The sequence below is a fragment of the Sarcophilus harrisii genome, chromosome 4 (assembly GCF_902635505.1).
Source record: "Sarcophilus harrisii chromosome 4, mSarHar1.11, whole genome shotgun sequence".
Taxonomy (NCBI): Eukaryota; Metazoa; Chordata; class Mammalia; order Dasyuromorphia; family Dasyuridae; genus Sarcophilus; species Sarcophilus harrisii.
In genome coordinates, this window is record NC_045429.1 from 135,085,945 (window position 1) to 135,102,376 (window position 16,432).

Consider the following 16,432-nt stretch of genomic DNA (forward strand, 5'->3'; position numbering starts at 1 on the left):
GGGACATAGAAAAAGGAAGTTATATAACTACATCTAAAAAATATTTCAGAGGCCATTTAGTTCAACATCCCTATTTTGTGGTAGAATTTTCATTCAGTAATGTCTGACTCATCATACCATACTTGTCCATGGGATTTTCTTGGCAAAGATACCAGAATATTTTGCTATTTCCTTCTCCAGCTCATTTGACAGATAAGGAAACTGAGGCAAACAGGGTTAAGTGATTTGATCAGGGTTACACAGTTAGGAAGTGTTTGAGGCTGGATTGGAATTTAAGTCTTCCACAGGCTCAGCATTCTATCCATTGAGCCACCATTTGCCTCTACCCAATGAAGCCAAGGAAGGGGAAAATGAATTGTATCAAGTCACTTAGTTAATAATCATCAGAGGTAAGATTTGAATCCAGTTCCTCTCATTCCAGAATTACTATTTGTATCAGTGTATTACTCTGTCCTAAACTTCTCTTATTAGACCGAACTATTACTTAGTAGAACATTGATCAAACAAAATAACTCCTTTCCATCCCACCCAAACTTCTGTCATTTGGAGGAGGTAAGGTCAGATTGACATGCTAATTGGCAGACAGATCAATGTATTTTTAAGGCAATAGCCCTTCAAACACTGGAATAAAAAATTGAAATAAAAGCTGGAATCTACAGTGTTCCTCCCCCATCCCATGCCCCAGCCAGTCTGTTGTTACTCTACCAGTTTTTAATGTTCCTGGGAACATCACGTAAACTGTGTTTTGTGGAATGTTTGAAGTGCTAGTTTAAGTCTGGATAAGCACCAAGAAACAATTCCCAAATCATTCTGCTTTTTCCCTGGGGCTAGTTAGCTCATGAGTAGACAATTTTGGGAGGGGGAGAGGTAGAATTCAGCTCCTCCTTTCCCTTAACCTGGCTCATGATTCCACACCACAGCTCCTCAAAGTATTGAGGATCTGCCTTTCTTTAGAGGTCTAGGTCCTGGAAACATAATGAGGAGAGACTAGGAACTCCAATTCGATCCAGTCATTTCTTCACTGTGATTCTTCGTTCTAGTCTTTATTTCTCTGAAATCCAGATCAGCACTCCATTGTGTGCGTGTCTCTAATAACCGACATGTACTTTGTCCTTCCTGTTCAATCTAACAGAAACCATTTGGAGCACATGTTGAGCAGACACTCATTGTTGAGCAGTTAATTTAGAGGGAGAACGGGAATTCCAGGGGGAAAATGCCTCCCTTTGGTATCTAACTCCAGTCATCACCCAGACTCTCTGTTTTTGTTGGCTTGTTGGCATTTTTAATCAATTAATTATCATCATTAGCAGCAAATATCTAGCTGAAATGAAATTTGAGATCTTTGGAACAACTGGGTAGTTCTGACATACTGAATTTTTAGGAGATTCAAGAGTTTTAGAAGTTAGTTTTAGAAGGGAAAGAATTAGACATGGCACATAAATGAAGTGAGACATTCGAGCGACATAAAAACTCAGCCACTTAAATAAGCCTTTTTTCCCAGAGGTTTTGTGTGTATGTGTTGTGTGTTTCTATTTGTATGTATGCATGCATTGCTAGAAGGAGGCAACAAACAGAGACATAGATATTGACAAATATGGTCAGGAATTGGAATAGTTGTGAATAGGCTCTTTTAAGTGTTATTAATTCAGGGCAGTTCTATTCATATTGAATTATTTGCATTTATGTTTTGGCTGAGCTATAAAAGAACACTCCTGAGTCCTGCTCAGTGCATGGGGAATTAAGCATACAGCTCTCATTAACAATCCTGTGAATTGTACAGTATGCTTAATTCCCCAAACACTTCACAGAAAAAAAATTCCCTCTGTCAGTGTGCTGTATACGGCATTGATTTCTAAATTAGACAGCTTAGTATAGTGACATAGTGTTGAGAAACAAGCTACCATATGGGAGGTCTGTCACCCAGAAGATCTCTCCGGCTTCTTGTTTGAGCCAGACATTTTCTTGGGGGGAGGCCAAAGAAGGAAGGCCGGAGAAGTATCTGCAAGAGTTGGCCAGAGCAGCGATTAGCCTTCTATTTTGATCTGTCCTTTTTGCATATCTTTCATTAAGCCTGTAGGGTCCAGAGAAAGATGGGATTCACTTAGCAAGATCAAAAGTGACAGCTTGGGTAAGGAGAAGAGCCACCCTCACTTTTAGGCCGCAGGGATCGATCCTATTGAAGTGGAGAAGCTATAATAATAACTTGAAATCACTGTGTCAGCAGTGTGAACTCATCACAGCTGATGAGAGGGAAATGCCTAGAGGCTTCTGGGATGAAGTCAGGCTTCGGGGAAATAAACAAACCTGCCTTTTCTCCTTAAAAACCCTGCCTACCAGGGCCATCCATGGAGCCAGCTGTCTTCATGGAGAGATGAAGGAACCCCGTCGTGCCCTTTGTGACCCACAGAGGGCAGCCACAGGTGGGTACAAAACGTTCACATCAGTGGGGTCGCTGTTGGAAGGAGTTAGCCTAAGTCTATAAAACTCACATTTGAGATAGCTTCAATGCTTATCATCTGGGTTTCCTTTTTCTTTTCACCTTGCTGAAAAAGGAATTATTACATGAATTCTGCAATTTCACAGCCACGAGCTCATACTAGTGAAACCAGAAAATTATCCTTCTCCTTCTGTTGACTTGCTTTTGTGATTTTATGTATGTGTGTCTGAATTAGTCCATTTGAGATTGGGGGAAAAAAGAAAAAAACAACACATGGCTTGTTTCAGATTTCCAGGAATCATCAAGAACCTTGGGTATAGATGTCCTATTGGTTTATGTCTGAGTAGCTAGCTGAAGGGAGTCTGAATTCTGATATGAACTGCTTAAGTCAGGGAAATGAGAATTTTAAGTGCCTACTAGATGGTTGGCGTTAGTCTAAGAGCTAAACAAAGACAACAACAGTCCCTTCTGCTAAGGAGCTTATAATTGAATTGAAGACAACATGTAAACAACCATATGTGTGTGCATTCACACGCATATATGTCTATATCTTTATCTTTCTATATACCTATCTCTCTGTGTGTAGGAATATATTTGAACATAAGTTCTGCAGATTCTAAATCCAACATAAACCAATGTATCACCAAGCTGATTCAAATTAATTAGTGATCATGGACAAAGTGCTCTTTATTTGTGTCTATGTGTGTGTGTATGTGTGTGTAAAATACATTGGAAGTTATCTCAGAAGAAAGTTGTTAAGATGAAGGAAGTGTGGAACTGATGCTGAGTGAAATGAGCAGGACCAGGAGATCATTATATACTTCAACAACACTATATGTTGATCAATTCTGATGGACCTGGCCATTCTCAGCAATGAGATGAACCAAATCAGTTCTAATGGAGCAATAATGAACTGAACCAGCTACACCCAGTGAAAGAACTCTGGGAGATAACTATGAACCACTGCATAGAATTCCCAATCCCTCTATTTTTGTCCGCCTGCACTTTTGATTTCCTTCACAGGCTAATTGTACAATATTTCAGAGTCCGATTCTTTTTGTACAGCAAAATAACGGTTTGGACATGTATACTTATATTGTATTTAATTTATACTTTAACATATTGAACATGTATTGGTCATCCTGCCATCTAGGGGAGGGGATGGGGGAAGGAGGGGAAAAATTGGAACAAAAGGTTTGGCAATTGTCCATGCTGTAAAATTACCCATGCATATAACTTGTAAATAAAAAGCTATTAAAAAAAAGATTAAGGAGGTATGGGAAAGACTTTTTATAGAAGGAAGGACTTTCAGTGAAGCTCTAAGGAAACCAGAGAAGTTAGGAGTCAGAAAGAGAGGGAAAAAATTCCAGGCTTGGGGGAATAGAGAGTGAAAATGGCCAGAGGTAGACTGTGGAGTGTTGTGTGAGATGAAAAACAGGGAGGCCAATGTTGCTGAACCATAGGTGTCTCTGGAAAGGAATAAGATGTAAGAAGACCAGGGAAGTTAGGTGGTGCAGTTAGAGCACCAGCCCTGAAGTCAGGACCTGAGTTCAAATTTGCCCTCAGACACTTAACACTTCCTGGCTGTGTGATCCTGAGTAAGTCACTTAACCCCGGCTGCTTCAGGGGAAAAAAAAAAAAGATGTAAGAAGACCAGAAATGTTGGGAGGAGCCAGGTTATGCAAGATTTTAAAAGCCTAAGAGAGGATTTTTGTATTTGATTCTTGAGGTAGTAGTGAGCTATTGGAGGCTTTAGAGTAGGGAGGTGACATGACCAGATCAGAAAAGATCAGTTTAATAGCTGAGTAGAGGATAGTTCGGTTGTTAGGAATAACAATTGCAGATAAGCATCTATCTTTTGCTTGAGAGGGGAGTTTTGGGGTTGCCTCTGTGTATATTTTGAGGGACTAAAACGGTATAATTATTTTTTTTACACTTTTAATTTCCTTTAAAAATGTATTAGTTTTTGACATTTACTTTTGTAGTATTTTGATTTCCATTTTTTTCTCTCTCCCTCCCTTCTCTCTCCATTCCTCTCAAGATATCAGTCCATCTAATATATGTTATACATGCACAGTCATATTAAACATATTTCCATATTAGTCATGTTGTAAAAGAAGAATCAGAACAAAAGAGAAAAAGCACAAGGAAAAAATGCAAAATAAGTGAAAATAATCTACTTCAATCTTCATTCAGATTCTCTGAACATGGATAGCATTTCCCATTATGAATCTTTAATAATTGTCTTTTGGAATTATACTACTGAGAAAAACAAAGTCCATCAAAGTTGATCATCTGCACAATTTTGCTGTTATTGTGTGTGATATTCTCTTGATTCTGCTACAAAGAACATTCACTCAGCATCAGTTTATATGTCTTTCCAAGTTTTTCTGACATCAAACCACTCATCATTCTATGAGAACAATACTGTTTCATTATATTCATATACCACAATTTGTTCAGTTGTTCTCCACTTGATGGTATCTCCTTAATTTTCAGTTCTTTGCCATCACAAACACCACTTCTATAAACATTTTTTTGCACATGTGGGTCCTTTTCCATTTTTATAATCTCCTTGAAATAAAGACCTTGTAGTGGTATTGCTGGATTAAGAAACATGAAGTTTTATAGCTCTTTGAGTATAGTTCCAAATTGCTTTCCAGAATGGTTGGATCAGTTCACTACTCTACTAAAGGCATTAGTATTCCAATTTTCCCACATTCTTTCCAACATTTGTTATTTTCCATTTCTGTCAAATTAGTTAATCTGATAAGGTGGGAAGGTGGTACTTCAGAATTGTTTTAATTTATATTTCTCTAATCAATAGTGATTTAGAACATCTCATATTACTACAGATGGCTTTAGTTTTTTCATCTGAAAACTCCCTGTTTATATCCTCTGACCATACATAAATTGGGGAATAATTTGTATTCTTATAAATTGGACTTGGTTTTCTAATTATTTGAATCATGAGATCTTCATCAGAAACACTGGCTAAAATGATAAAATTATTAAAGGTAGGCTATGAAACTATGGGAATTTAGATTGATTATTTGAAGGAAAGATTGCTTACTGTAATTCACCAAGCATTTACCAGGTCTCATTAAGTGTTAAATACTGTGCTAGGCACTGGGGTTTTAAAGACAAAACAAAAAAAAAGCCTTGGAAGATCTTATATTCTGTGGACAATTTTACAGTCTTAATTATTTGTTGGGCTCATCAAAGGTTTCTGACCTCAGAGTATAGAAAGTGTGGTTGTATCCCTGACCAGTTGTCTAACACTTATATTTGAATGCTGATCTCAGCCCACCTATTGGGAGAGAAGAGTAAATAAGGTAATAGTAACTGAATTTTATTTACACTACACTTATAATTAGCCACTCACCCATGATGAGTAAAATTGAATTGTAGGTAAGGGAAAAGGAATGCTGATTAGATTGATTTTGCTATCTGTTTTCTGGAAAAAGGAAAGCTGAAGAAAATATTTCTGGGGGCCTTAAAAACTTATTTGCTGCAGTGTTTTACACATTTAATGCACTTAAACTTGGAGGACTTTCATTAAATTAATGCAAAATTGTAATAACTTTATGAGATTATTGTCTCCTTTGCTAATTGTTTCCCCCCCCCCCCAATAAAATCTTTCATTTTTCTTAGAGGTCAGGGGCCTAGAGCTCTTTCTGAACAACACAATATCACTTACTATTATGAATGAGAGGCAAAATTGTTGGGGTGGTGGAATGTACTATGGGGTAAGGTAAGGTAGGTAGTGACTGGGGAGATACAGTTCTGAACACAATTAGGATATAACTCAAGTCATTTTTACTATTCTCATTAACTTTTCCTGTGTTCTCCCCCCTCCCCTCCATCTCCAGCCCATTACTTTTTGTGGTTTCTCCTGTTTTTCCAATAGAATTCACAATTATGCCTCCTAATCCATTTTATAGAAATTCCTATTTCCTTACTAGTCTAATCCAACCTTGCATCCCAGAGAAAAGAGATACAACAAACTAATTCACACTGATATTGTGTTGATTATAGCATTATCTTTTATACTCTCCTGGGTTATCTTCATTTCAAGAAGAGATATCTGAAAATGGTAGAATTAACCTGAAATAATGACTTTGCAATAGTGGTATTTTTTTTGGTGGACAGATCATAAAATCACAGATTTGGCGCTAGAAAGGATCTGAGAGGAGGGGTTATCAAATCCAAGCCTCCCCCCATTTTGTAGATGAGGAAAATGATATCTGGAAATTGTATATAATTTTCAGACTTTGAGAATTACCTGGAGCACTGAGAAAACAAGTCAATTGTCTGGGATCATCAATTAATTTGAGGCAGCTAAAGTGATACACTGCTTCATGTTGGACTTGGACTCAGCAGGACCTGAATTTAAATCCTCTCAGAAACCTACTAAGCATGTGACACAGTGTAAATCATTTAATCTCCCTTAGTCTTAGTTTACTTATCTGTAAAAGGAAGAGAACAAAATATACTTGCCTCCTAGGGTTGTTATGAGGATCAAATGAGTTAATATAGTAAAAATCTTTTGCAATTAAAATAATATATAAATGCTAGCTCTTAGGAAGTTTCATAGCCAGCACTTGAATCTATATCCTTCTGACTTCAAAACCTGTCTTCTGTTCCTGGTCATTGTTATTCAATTGTGTCTGACTCTTTGTTACCCCCTTTTGGGGTTTTACTAGAATGGTTTTCTATTTCTTTCTCTAGGCTATTTTACAGATGAGGAAACTAAGAGTTAAGTGACTTGTCTGAAGTGTCTGAGCCTGAATTTGAACTCAGGACTTCAGAACTTCAGATCTGGCACTCTATCCTCTGTACCACCTAGCTCCTTTTCTATTCCTTATGTATTTTCATTTCTCATAAGTAGCCATTAATGATGGGGAAATTAATAATAGTAGACATATAGCTCTTTGGAGTCTGTCAAGTATTTTAATTTATGTGATCTCCCTTGGTCCTCACTAAAAGGAGATAAGTTTTTATAGGTATTTTCATTCCCATTTTACAAAAGAGAAAAATTAGTCCTAAAGAGATTAAGCCCAAATGACCCTTTGTCACAATTATTCAGAGTAAGAGAAAAGGGGATTATTTGGAGGAAAGGACCTTCTATCTCCCAAATTCAGCTCAACCCTTTCTGCCTATGTATACAATCAGTCCTGACTATACCGGTCCTGGATTAGCTGAGTTTGTCTTTACTGTGTCTCTCAAGTCTCTATTTAATTATGGAGAAAGAATGTGGCACAAGTTCGCTGCTACGTTTTCCTCTCTCTAATTCCCCAAAGTAATGCTGGTGGCATGTGATTAGTTCCAAAGGAGTAAGTTGAGGATGATGATGAATTGTCACCAAAACTCTAAATCCTTGTTTGTTGCAGGATTAATGAAAATTCTTGAGTGATTTATATCTTTTCCCTACTCCTCTGAAAGGAAAGGTGGTAGAAGAAAGTATAAAGAATAAGCCAGTGATCCCTTATGTTTTTTACCCTGACAACTCCTTTCAATGACAACAAAAAATCTTTTGTGAATCCCCAGGATAATGTAATCTATTAATCATAATATTCTTTTAGATTTTTAAATTGTGTTTACAATAATTATGATGATAACTTTTGCCTCCTCCAAATAAAGAATATATTGTGTGGTTATAATTATAAAACTTATTTTACCTATATTTTATAAAATTATTAAACTCTAATTATGAAATAATTACAAGTATCTTATGTAGTTTAATCGATATGAAAATATTATGTATTTATGGAGGACATTCTGTAAGAATAAAAAGTAGTATGCCATCAATTAATCAATTAATCCACAAACATTTATTACTCTGAGTCTACCATAGGCTAGGCACTTGTTTCAAATGCTGGCGATACAAAATGAGGCAATATACAATCCCTGTCCTCAAGGAACTTCATCATGATGGGGAATCAAAACATAGAGAAAAATCTACAAAGTAAGGTATATGAAGGATAAATAGGAAATGATTATTAGAATTAGGAAGGGCTTGAGAGAGCCTTTCTGTAAAAGATGAGTTTTTAATTTGCTCTTTAATCTGTCCCTTAAAAGGGAAGTTAGTATACAGAATTGAGAAGGGAAAACATTTATTTATGTGGTGGGATTTCTGCTTTCTGCAAAAACATTCTTACACCTCTCCAATTTTCATAATCTTACCTCATATTTTAATCAAATCTAATGCTTTATTACAAGTTGCATAATGTACAAACTATCAAACATATGATAAAATACAAGAAAATGTAAATGATCAATGCATTGTATTCACTGTTGTAGAATCACAGATGAAAAATTAGAATAATATAATAATAATAACTAGCATTTATGAAGTGCTTACTATATAATAGGCACTGTGCTAACACTTTATAGATATTATCTCATTTAATCCTCACAAAACTTTCAGAAGTAGGTGCTATTATTATCCCTATTTTACAGTGAGTAAGCTGAGGCAATCAAAGGTAGGAGACTTGTTCAGAGTCACATCCATAACTAGCAAATGTCTGAGTTGGATCTGAACTCAGGTCTTCTTGCCTGCCACAGCATTCTATCCATCCTGAGTCAGAGCTGCCATGACCTTCAAGATCCAAGAGAGAATCATAAGACCAGAGATTTAAAACTGGAAGAGACGTTAGAAGTCATTGACTCTACCTTCTTCTGCTCCATTTTAGAAAGGAATAAATTGAAGCACAGAAATTGACTGCTCCACAGCTAGTAAGTCTTTGAGGCAGAATTCAAAGTTGTGTTCTCCTAATTCCAAGACCAAGTCCCATGTTCTATTCACTTTCACCATGCTGCCTCTCTAGTCTAAGTGCCTCCCATGTGCTCTTCCTGTATTCTTATGATGTCAGGAGAAATAATAAAAGGCTCCCAGCATTTCACATTAGTGAACTCATTAGATTCATTTGAGTAACTTTGCAGCTGTTAGATTCTTATCAGCCTATATTGTTTCATTGATTAAGTGTATTGAAGATGGGAATTATTGGAACATCAGCTCCCTTTCTTCCTCTACTCTCAGCATCAATCCCTTGTATTCATTTTGGGGGTAAAATTAGCAAGGAAAGATTTTGGAACTGGCTTACTTTTCATTATTTCCAAAGTATTATATTTCTTACAGTCAGAGGACACTGGAAATGCACACCAAAATAACATACTGTAAAAAAAGCTTTAAAAAAGACCTGCAAATAACAGGTTTCCCAGTTACCTTGGTATGTAAATATAAGCCTAAATATTAGTTGAGGAGATAGAAAGTTACTGGGGGCTTTGGAGAGCAAGTTCTCCATCTTGACCCTAGCAAGTTGTCCTCCCGGTATTTCTAGTTTATTTTCTTGGTTAGTCTCTATTGGGATGTGAAAGCCAAATTCGCTTTTCTTTAAAGTTACACTGTAGCCTGGCAAAACTTTCTCTGGGTCTGAAAAACAGCAGGGGATCAAAGCAGTTCTTAAAAAAACATATAACCCCCCAAAAAACTGTGGCAGTGGGCTGATTTTTTTTTTCGAGGAGTAGACTATGCTTGGCTGGGCTGCTGTGAATCTGCCTGGGGCTGTTACTTTGAACAGAAGTGCGTTCCAATCTTGAAAGCCAGCTGAGGATCAGAGCAATGTGCTGGGGCTAAAGCCAGATGTGGTCATTTCCCTGGATTGGTCAGAGTGTGAAGAAATCCTGGAGTGACTGCCTTTGGGGCTCTTCTCCCTTGCAAATATCATCCCCACCTCATCTCATCCCAAAGCTCTAGCTTTTTGATACATGGCCCTTGGGATCAATAGCTCAACAGGCAGTCAATTAGTAGTAAATGAATATTTATTAAGTACCTACTATGTGAGACACAGTACTAAACACTGGAGTTACAAAGAAAGGCAAAAAACAAAAACGAACAAGCAAAATGATTTAGTGAGCTTAAAATCTAATGGTGGGGATATGTAAACAATAATGTACAAATAAAAAATATATAGGATAAATTGGGCGTAGTCTTAGAGCCAAGGCAGTAAGATGGAGAGCCTTAGAAAAGGCTTTTTCACAAGATGGGACTTTAGCTGAGACTTGAAGTAAGTCAGAAGGTATCAGTGGGAGGACAGTGACAAGGCAAACTTTGGACTGAGGAAAAAACTGGAAAAGATGCAATTTTTCCCTTTTTTCCTCCCTAAATGGAAATAATCACTGAAATTTTCCATCCTTTATTCCTCAAATACACTTTAGTGACCTTCAAAAATCATCTCAAGGTTAAGTAACATTGATATGGGTCCATTTGTACTGCTTAGCATATATGAAACAACTGAGGTGGGGTACATTTTCTTCCCCCAAAGAAATGGAATATGTTAATTGATAATGTTATCACAGTTTTATGGCATGGTTAGGCTGACTTTAAAATGAAAATTCTTGAGTTATATGTAGAAGGAAGAAGAAGCAAATATAACTAGTGTGATATTACTGGCAAATCCTGTTTGTTTTCTGGAAGCTCAAATGTATTGGCTATTTTTTCTGATAGGTACTACGATAGTGCTTGATAAATATTTCTGGAACATCAAGAGATTTTCATATTTTGAAAAATTTCATATTTTCAAACAGTAAGTTCAGTAAGATGCTCTCCTTTCCCTTCAACTCCATCAACCTAACAAAAATCTCTTCAGGCAGTAACAAGCCTTTTGTGATGCTGTTGCTGCCTGCTGGAACGGATGTATTTTTACTACAGCATGGCATCACATTTATGTTACTTAAACAAGGGATGTACCTTCTGGAGTCACTTCAGGGAATGTGCCAAGACAGCTCCTGTCTACCCTTCACAAGGGCCAAGAAGGGGAAGGGAGGCTTAAAACTAAGATTGGGTATTTCCGTTCTGTAATCTGCCAATGCCTTAGTCCTTTGCAGCTGAATATTGGTCAAAAAAACATCTCATTTCCCCATCACTTCTGGAGAATGAAAGTTTTCTTTAAGTGCCTTTTCCACAAAGCTACAGCTCTCCTATTTAAAGCATTAAATCTATTTTTATTTTGACCACTTTGAATAAAACTCTCTAAAATGTATGATTATGATACCCTTCTCTTCCTTCTTAAGCAGAGTATGTTGAACATCCTTTATTTGTTTCTTTTTGACAACTTCAGATCTTCATTATGATGTCACTTGTATTATGTCTCATAAATACATCCTAAGGGACTATGGTAAACATCCCCATATATTAAATGATTCCAGATTGTGGCACTTTTTGAATTCTCAAGTCCTCTTTTTATTGTTTTTTGGTCTATGCTCTCTCTTACTCTTTAGCTGTCAATCAGCCGAGTGGCATTTTATTAAGTACCTATGTGCCAGAAGCTACTTTTTTCTGCTAACAGTATTCCTGTCCCTTGTTGTCTCAGTTCTCACCTATAATTTGCTATTTCTGATCTCATACAGATTCTATTCTTTGTATCTTAAATCTTTAGCACATGCCTATTGAATAGGGAAATTAGTTAATTGAGTATGTAGGATTGTGTCTAAAAAAAAGAGTACCTAGGGTCAGGGAATTAGAGCCAGAAGGAAACTTAGAAGTCATCTAATTCATCCCCCTCATTTTAATTAGGTACAGACAAGGCAAATGGCTAGTTCACAGTCACAGAACTAATAAGTGTCTGAGGCAAGAGTTGAGTCTCGATCTTTGAGACTCCAAGTCCAACACTTTCTCATGGTCTTGGCTACAATTAAAATGCATCATTACATAGACTTTGTGATATCTATGAAGACTGATCAGTCACTTTTTTCCCCTCCCTCTTTCTTTTCAGGTTCTCAGATATATTCAATATGGAGTATTGAGGTTACTGGATATGTATTCTCCAGATAGCAAAAGAACCTTGCAAATTGTCATCGGAAGGGAAAATGGAGACAAGAGAGGAAAGGGTGTTGTGGCATGGCTTTGTTCATTTAGTGAAGATTAATGAATTAATGCTGAGGAAGTATTTGAATGCCTTTACATGAAAGGTGTTACTGAACATGAAATATTACCATCACCCCGAAAATGAGTAAGGACTGCAGAGCACACTGCAATGTGCCACATTAAACTCTCTCAAATCACTTTCCATCAAAATTCTCTCAAATGTACCAGCTCAGTTTTGCTTCTTGGATTACCTTCTGTTCACTGAAGATTTGAGACCTTGATAGGTTATGAAGCATGAGAGAAAAATAATATAATAAAAATAACCCACATCAATAGAGTTGAGAGTAAGAACCACCTGGCACCCTCTGAGCTGCAGCCAGTGAAGGATACAAAAAAGAAATGATTGACATGAACGAACAAACATACACCCTGACCAGACATAGCAACAGAGTTCAATCGGAAAGTTATAGCCTGTGACAAGATGAAAGAATACAGGCTTTAAAAGTAAAACACTTTGCGAACATAAACCCCCAGTACATTTCACTGAATCTCTGTGAATCAACATCAGCAGCCCATCCCCTCCCTCCAACCCCTTATCATCCACCCCACCCCTCATCCCATCTTCAGCGCAGGTTCTAACAGGGTCATAGTGACAGGCTTCTTGGCAGACACTGTCCTTTCTGCAAACTTAATAAATGGGTCCAGATGCATGAGTCCTTTGCAAATGTGTCCTCTTCCTACAAGCTTCTAATTTTTCCTGGGCATGTGCTATGGATTACAAGTTATGTTATATTTCCTGCAAACTGGGAGTGAGTTTGTCCACTGGCATACCAGCAATAGTAGAAAATTTAACAGGTAAAGGCATTTGGCCCATGGCCATTATAGAAGTTTTAGCCAGTGGTGGAGCAAAACATTATTTGAGTGTCTATTACTGACAATACTTATTTCATTTTATGTTATTTTTATGTCTTAAACAGTTCATCAATTTGGGGAGTTCCGGGTCAGGAAAATTCTGTCCATCAATGCAGATGACCACCTACTCTGAAACACAATTTTAGAACTTATAGCAATAATTGTAAGGGGAAGGGAAGAGAAGAGACATTTATTAATTGCCTATTATGTGCTAAGGGCTTTGTATCTATCTATCTATCGATCTATCGATCTATCTATCTATAATTTCATTTGTTCTTCACAACAAATCTGGGAGATAGGTAATATTATTATTTCCATTTTATAGATGAGGAAACGGAGGCAAATACGTTAAGTGGCTTGTCTACTGCCAATAACAATGATAGTGGTAGTAAAAATAAAAACTACTATTTATATTAGTGCTTTAAAGGGTCACAAAGCACTTCTGATATATTTTTCTCATTTGATTTTATGTTCACAATGTGTTTTGTTTTTAATGACTATATAGCAAGCATTCAATAGATATTAAGTGAATTAATTAAAAGGAAAACAAAGAATTAATTTCCAGTCTGGGCTCTACCATTTGCTGACCCTAGGATATCTGGGCAAATTATAACTTCTCTGAGTCCTAATTTTCTTGCCTTTAATATAATACTGCCCTGCCTACCTCACTGGGTTGTTGTAAAGAAAACACTCTATAACCTTTAAAGTACAATATATGTGTACCTAATTTATACTTTAATATATTTAACATCTACTGGTCATCCTGCCATCTAGGGAAGGGGGTGGGGGGAAGAAGGGGAAAAATTAGAACAAAAGGTTTGGCAATTGCCAATGCTGTACAATTACCCATACATATAACTTGTAAATAAAAGGCTATTAAAAAAAATAAAGTACAATATAAATGCCAATAGCATATATCATCATTATATACACCTTAATAAGTATCTTATTGGGGCAATAAGGTGGCACATAGTAGGTTATTTAAATGTTAGTGATTATTATTATTATTTAAGATCCTGAAGTTCAACATGGTGCAGTGGAAAAACAAATGGGATTTAGAGTTAAAAGAACCTGAATTCATATGCTCAAAGGGTATCAAATTGCATACCCTTTGATCCAGCAGTATCTCTACTAAGTCTGTATCCCAAAGAGACTATAAAAAAGAGAAAGGGACCCACATGTGCAAAAATGTTTTTTGGCAGCCTTTTTGTAGTGACAAGAACTTGGATGTCCATCATCCAGTCCATCAGAAGGAGAATGGCTGAATAAATTGTGGTATATGAATGTTATGGAATATTATTGTTCTATAAGAAACAATCAGCAAGATGATTTCAGAAAGGCCTGGAGAGGCTTATGTGAACTGATGCTGAGTGAAGTGAGTAGAACCAAGAGAACACGGTACACAACAAGATTATAAGATGATCAGTTCTGATGGATGTGGCTCTCTTCAACAGTGAGGTGATTCTGGCCATTTCCAATAGATTGTTGATGAGAAGAGCCATCTGTACTGTAGGACTGTGGGGACTGAGTGTGGATCGCAACATAACATTTTCACTTTTTTGTTGTTGTTTGATTGCTTTTTTCTTTCTCACTTTTCCCCTTTTTGATCTGATTTTTTGTGTATGTGTGCAGCATGATAATTGTGGAAATATGTACAGAAGAATTGTACATGTTTAACATATATTGGGTTACTTGCTAGGGAAGTGAGTAAGGGGAAGGGAGGGAAAAAATTTGGAACATAAGGTTTAACAAGGGTGAATGTTGAAAATTATCTGTGCCTAGATTTTGAAAATAAGAAGCTTTATTAAAAAAAAGTTCAGATCCTGAAATCACTGACTAGCTGTGTGACCATGGATAAGTCATTTACCACTTCTCTATTCTGTGAGTCTATTATTTTAACTCAAACTATTTCTACAAGATTGCTACTTATAGCATCCATTATAACATTATGAGCCAGGAAAGACAGGAATTCATCGTCCAGCATATGAGACTCTAGTTGGGGAGACAAAACACGCACAGACTATTTGAGAATGTGTATAAGGCAATACCTTAGCACATCTTAAAGAAAAAAAAAAAGATGACAAGATCTGGCTTGATCAGAATGAGAGGGGGTTGTCAGAAAAGGCATTATCATCTGATGGGACAGTGTACTTAAAGTGCTATTTACATTATTATACTTATAAAATTTTTTATTATTACCCATATTCTAAAAATAATATCACAAATTTAGAGCTGAAAGTCTTTAAAGACCTTAGAGAATATCTGGCCAAACTCTCAGATGTGTTGTCATATTATTACTTTTTAAAAAAAATATGATTTAGAATCAGGAAAATAATAGATACATATTGTAAGTTTTGGAGAGAGCATTTCCCATATCATCTCACTTGATCCATACAACAATTCTATAAAGTAGTTCTTATTCTCACTCCACTTTTACAGAAAAGGAAAAGAATAGAGAAGCTAAGTGACCTGAATAGAGTCATACAGGTGGTATCTAAGACGTGAAACAAAGTCAAGCTTTTCTGACTCCAAGACCAGGACTATGTACTATGCCCTCACACTTGTTATCTGTGTGACCCTGGGCAGGCAAGTCACTCTGAACATTTTTAACATCAAGCAACTGGGTGGTATGGTGGACAGAGTGCAGTCAGGAAGACTTGAGTTCAACTGTGACCTCAGATATTTACTGTGTGATCCTGGACAGCTCACTTTACTTCTGTTGGCCTCAGTTTCTTTTGGTGTAAAATGGCCATAATAATATTTTCTCCCATGTCCTCCCCTCCTCAGGGTTGTTGTGAGGATCAAATGAAATAATAATTATAAAGTATTTGTTTTTTGACACCCAGTAAGAACTCTATATAAAGGACTCGGTGGTAGTTGCCACAGTAGTAAAATAAGGCTAATAATACCTGTATTATTAGCTATTATTAATAGCTACTAATATAATTGCAAATTATTATATAAATACTGAGATATTAACAGTAAAGTGCTAAGCACAGTTTCTGGCACATAACAAGTACTTTATAAATATAAATACTACTGCTAGTAGTAGTAGTAGTGGTAGTAATAGAAGAAGTAGTATGATAGTAGCAATAAAATGAGGCTAATAATACCTTTATTGTTATTATTACCATCTATTAATTATTATAATAATTATATTATAAATTATTATACAGATACAGAAATATTAATTGTAAAGTGTTTAGCACATAAAA

At 36.4% G+C, this 16,432-nt stretch overlaps 1 long non-coding RNA gene across 1 annotated transcript in view; it reads left to right on the top strand.

The window, feature by feature from the left end:
- Window positions 1-2,284: 2,284 nt before the first annotated feature.
- Window positions 2,285-16,432, top strand: part of LOC105750497 — a 66,672-nt gene continuing 52,524 nt past the window's right edge. The window contains exon 1 of the long non-coding RNA XR_001121074.2: window positions 2,285-2,420. This is a non-coding gene — a long non-coding RNA (uncharacterized LOC105750497). The remainder of the gene's footprint in view (window positions 2,421-16,432) is intronic.